Consider the following 5,578-nt stretch of genomic DNA (forward strand, 5'->3'; position numbering starts at 1 on the left):
GGTTTCTTTGAGACAGTGTTTCTCTGTGTAGCCCTGGTTGTTCTGGAAGTCACTCCATAGAGCTGGCAGGCCTCACACTCAGAGATTCACCTTCCTTTGCCTCCCAAATGCTGGGATCAAAGGTGTGTGATATGACCTCCCACCAATTATTTAAAATGTATTTATTGTTATTTACTGAGCACTGCTGTTTTGCATGCGTGTATGTCTGTGTGAAGATCTAGACTTAACTTCACAGGATCCATCCTAGGGTAAGGGCCACCATCTCAGACTTGACCTTACATATTCCATCTTAGGGAAAGGATCACCTTCTTAGACCACCTGCTGTGCTCAGTTCCAGGAAGAATCTCAGGAATGTGCCATGACACCTTGAACAGATACAGGGCAGGAAAGTGAAACAGGATCCAGATACTCCTGCAGACACCCGGTCTCCAGTTTATACCGGAAAGGAAACTTTAACAGAATCCAGATACTCCTAGAGAGCTGGAAGTGGACAGAGATTCCCTGTGAGGCTGTGACTTTTCTTCCCCAAGGTTCAAACTGGGTGATCCCCTGTCCTTCCTCCAAGGTCTTCATGCAGTGAAACCCCAGCCTCAGGAGAACCAGGGAGCAAGGCCCAGGCTTCACAAGGGTGGGGGTGTCCAGCAACTTCACCTTAGTTGGTAGCGGACCTTGGAGGGCGGCCTCGGCACAATGTCAGAGCAGATGCTGGCCAAGGCTGGGGCTGCTGGGACACTAGAAGACATCTGTCATGATTATCAGTCTTCACTGGAAGACCTGACTTTCAATAGCAAACCGCACATCAATATGCTGACCATTGTAGCTGAGGAGAACCTGCCCTTCGCCAAGGAAATCGTCTCTGTCATTGAGGCCCAAACGGCCAAGGCTCCTTCCTCAGAGAAACTTCCTCTTATGTACCTTATGGATTCTATTGTGAAAAATGTTGGAAAAGAGTATGTCACTGCCTTTACTAAAAATCTAGTTGCAACATTTATTTGTGTGTTTGAAAAGGTGGATGAAAATACAAGAAAAAGATTATTTAAATTACGTTCCACATGGGATAAAATATTCCCCTTGAAGAAACTTTATGCCTTGGATGTCAGAGTCAATTCAATAGATCCTGCTTGGCCTATTAAACCTCTGCCACCTAATGTGAAGACATGTAGCATGCACGTGAATCCAAATTTTTTAAATAAATCACCTGAGGAGCCTTCAGCACCTGGAACAGTGGTCAGCTCCCCCAGTATTTCCACCCCTCCAATTGTACCTGACATACCAAAGAATCTTACTCAAGAACAACTAATAAGGCAAGAGATACTTGAAAAACAAAAACAGTTGTTAGAACTTCAGCAGAAAAACCTGGAGCTTCAGAAGGAAAAAGATGAGCAAATGAAATCTTCTGAACACAGGCTGAGTGGAAGTAGAAGTCAAATCATAAATGGCATTGTGCAAAAACAGGACATGGTTACAGAAGATTTGGAAAAAGAGGGGAAAAAACCAGGGAGATCAAGCACTCAAAAGAGATCAAAATCGAGGTCACCTAAGTCTTGGTCACCCAAAGGAAGGCAAAGAAGTATGTTTTCAACTTTGGCCTCCAAAGCTGGAAAGATGCAAGAGCCAGGACTTACACCGTCACATATGGAAGAGTTCCCAGCACCTTCCAGGGAAGAAAGAAATGTTAAGAGAAATACTAAGCAGGATGTTCAAGTTCCCAGACTACTGAAAAACATGCATGAAAATCAGCCTCGAGAAACTGCAAGTAAACATTCTATGAAGTCAGATGCTGAGCCAAAAGAGAATATAGAGAATTGGCAAAGCTCCAAGTCGGCCAAAAGATGGAAATCTTGTTGGGAAGAAAGTCAAACCTTCCAACAGTGTGATGACCAGAGTAAAGCACCTCATCTAAGGCATAAGGAGAGCTGGTCAAGCACTAAAGGAATCTTGTCACCTGGAAGCCCAAAGCAGCCCCATGGACCAAGGGTAGATACCAATCTTCAGATTCCTAAAGAGATAAGTCTGGCAAGAAAGAGAGAATTCCTTCAAAGGACAAGTGAACGTTTAGCTTCTGGGGAAATTTCACATGATGAGTCCCTTGTTGTTGTTCATAGAATACAACAGCTCTTTCAGTATCAACAAGGTGGAGGAGAGGAGCAGAGATCTCCATTCAATGATCATTTTCCACTTAAGCGACCTAGATATGAAGATTCAGACAAACCATTTGTAGATGGCTCAGCATCAAGATTTTCTGCCCTTCATACAAATCAGTGGCTTACAGCTTTAACTGAAGAGGGACCACGATTTGATGGGCCTGGTAGGCCATCTGTGAGAAGAGATGGCCCAGCCAAGATGATTTTTGAAGGACCTAACAAATTAAGCCCTAGAATTGATGGACCTCCTACACTGGGTTCTGTTCGGTTTGATGTGTCACCAGGACAAATGGGGGGAGGAGGCCCTATGAGATTTGAAGCACCACATGGTCAGTTAGGAGGTGGATGCCCTTTGAGATTTGAAGTTTCTCAAGGACCAGTAGCAACACCTCTGTGGTTTGAAAAGACAATTGTTCGACGAGGTGGAGGAGGAGGCAGCAGCTGCAGTTTAAGATTTGAAAGTTCACCTAGTGTGAGTTTTAAGGAATCTACAGGTGGTTTGGGATTTGAAGGATTTGGGGGTAAGCCTTTGGGTGGTCTGAGATCTGAAGGTCCTCATGGACAGCCTGTGGGTAGTCTTAGATTTGAGGGGGATCATGGTCCATCAGGGGCAGCAATTAGGTTTGATGGGCCTCATGGTGAGCCAGGTGGTGCTATCAGATTTGAGGGCCCTTTGCTACAGCAAGGAGAAGGAATGAAGTTTGAGGGTCCCCAGGGTCAGTCTGTAGCTGGTCTGAGATTAGAAGGACATAATCAACCAGGTGGGAACCATATGTCTGAGGGACCACATGGCCAACCAGGGCTTGGGATCAGGTTTGAAGGACCGTTAGTAAAACAGGGAGGTGGACACAGAATTGAGGGTCCTGTACCAGAAGGTGGCCTGAGAATTGAATCACCTCTGGGTCAAGGTGGTTCAAGATTGGAAGGTTGTAACTCTTTAAGATTTGATGGACAGCCAGGTAAGCCATCACTTTTGCCAAGATTTGATGGAACACATGGCCAGCCAGGTCATAGATTTGAAAGAACTGTTCAGCCAGGTCCACAGAGATTTGCTGGGCCACCTGGACAGCAGGTTCAACTGAGATTTGATTGTGTACCTCAAAGATTTCATGGGCCACAACAGGAGCAAGCATCAAGATCTGACATTTTTATTGCTCTGCAAGGTCCCCAATATGACATTCATCCTTCACAAAGGCTTGAATCTTTCAACCAGACTGGCCCATATAATGACCCACCTGGCAAAGCTTTAAATGTTCCATCTCAAGGACTACAGTTCCAAAGACATGCACAAATATTTGATACACCTCAAGGACCAAATTTTAATGGACCTCATGGCTCTAGAAACCAGAATTTCCCAAATGCTCTTAACAGAGCTTCAGGACAATATTTTGATGAAAGGAATCTTCAGAGTTCTCAGTTGGGAAACTTGGGCAATTTACTTAGTCCAATGTCAGGAGGAGATATTCAGACATCTCAACAGGTTCTGATAGGTATTCCTCAGCCAGTAGCTTTTGGCCAAGGACAACAATTGTTACCATTTCATGCACAGAATGCTGGAACTTTTATTCAAAATCCTTCAGGAGGTCTTCCTAAAGCATATGCTGATCATCATCTCAGTGAGGTGGATGTAAATGAATTGTTTACAAAACTGCTAAAAACGGGAATTCTCAAATTGTCACAGCCTGATTCAGCTAGAACACAGGTAAATGAGGCTTATACTCAGCCTCCCCCTGAAGAGGTGAAGGATCAGAATGAAGATCAAGATATTCCAGATCTCACTAATTTTAAAACTGAAGAATTGAAACAACGTTATGACAGTGTCATAAACCGGCTGTACACTGGGGTTCAGTGTTCTTCTTGTGGAATGAGGTTTCAGACATCCCAGAGAGATGTTTATGCAGATCACTTGGACTGGCATTATCGGCAAAATAGAACTGAGAAAGATGTTAGCAGAAAAGTCACTCATAGGCATTGGTACTACAGTTTAACAGACTGGATGGAATTTGAAGAAATAGATGATCTGGAAGAATGTGGAAAAAGCCAGTTTTTTGAACAGGTTCATCAAGAGGTTGTCCTCAAAACTCAGGAGGCTGCTAAAGAAAAGGAGTTCCACAGTGTCCCTGCTGGACCAGCTGGAGCACTTCAGAGTTGTGAAATCTGTCAAGAACAATTTGAACAGTACTGGGATGGAGAGGAGGAGGAATGGCACTTAAAAAATGCTATTGGAGTAGACGGAAAGATTTACCATCCATCGTGTTATGCAGATGACCACAATACAGCTTCTTTTGATTGTACATCAAGTCCCATCAAGACTTTAGTTGAAAATCCTTGGAACATTATGTTGAACATTGTCAAAAATGAATTGCAAGAACCCTGTGAAAGTCTCAAAGTTAAGGAAGAGCAAATTGATGCCCCACCAGCTTGATCAGAAGAAAGTAAAGCAACACCCACTGACATTAAAACAGAAAATGATACAGTTGACTTGGTTTAAAAAAAAATGTGAAAGTATGGTTTTGGTTTTGTAACAAAAGCTGCTGTTGGATCTAGAAGTTCAAGAATTTTTTATGTATTTGTAGACATCTATCTCTATAAATTGTCTAGCTGAGGCAGGGCCTTCAGCTATCACTTGGTTATAAATGGGTTTTAGTATTTGCATTTCCTACTGCCTGCACAGTTTCAGGTGCTTGTTGTGTGAAAGTTCTCTAGATGAGTGCAAATTTAACCAAATGAAATTGTCTGTGTAAAACTGTATGATTTTCACTTGTGAACTGCAAATTAAAATAAATATATTTGCTATAAAAGTAAACAGGTTATATAATGTGTACACAGAGGGCCGGATGGATTCCCAGGCAGTCCCTGGGCTGGCTTCTTCAGTCTCTGTGAGTTCATATGAGCTTTGATCATGTAGGGTTAGAAGGCCTGGTTTTCTTTGTGTCCTCCATCCCCTCTGGGTCTTACACCTTTTCCTGCTCCTCTTCCAAAATGTTCCCTGATCTCTGAGGGGACAGAATGTTAGGAAACATCACATTTAGGGCAGAGTGTTCCAAGATCTCTCAGTCTCTGTGTAATATCTGGCTGTGGGTCTCTATATTTGCTCCCATCTGAACAGGAGGATGCTTCTCTAATGATGGCTGAGCAAGGCACTGATCTATGAGTACAGCAGAATGTCATTAGGAGTGAGTTTATCACTGTATCTTTCCTTTCTTTACAACAGTAATATGTGGTTTTACTCTAGTACTCTGGACTATGTATCTCTGGTTCTTTGTAACCAAACAATGATGGCATGGCTTCTATCTCATGAAGGGGGACTTGAGTCAAATCAGTTATTGGTTGGCTACTCCCACAAGCTCTGTGCCCTCATTGTCCTAGCATATTTTGCAAACAGGACAGATGGTAGGTTAAAGGGTCTGTGGCTAGGCTGGGTTTATGATTCT

General features: G+C 43.2%; 1 pseudogene; it reads left to right on the forward strand.

Annotated features, from left to right (window-relative positions):
- The first annotated feature begins 690 nt into the window (after positions 1–690).
- LOC102914537 (pre-mRNA cleavage complex 2 protein Pcf11 pseudogene) lies at positions 691–4,569 on the forward strand (annotated as a pseudogene).
- The last annotated feature ends 1,009 nt before the right edge of the window (positions 4,570–5,578 follow it).

This window comes from Peromyscus maniculatus, chromosome 1 (assembly GCF_049852395.1).
Source record: "Peromyscus maniculatus bairdii isolate BWxNUB_F1_BW_parent chromosome 1, HU_Pman_BW_mat_3.1, whole genome shotgun sequence".
Lineage (NCBI taxonomy): Eukaryota > Metazoa > Chordata > Mammalia > Rodentia > Cricetidae > Peromyscus > Peromyscus maniculatus.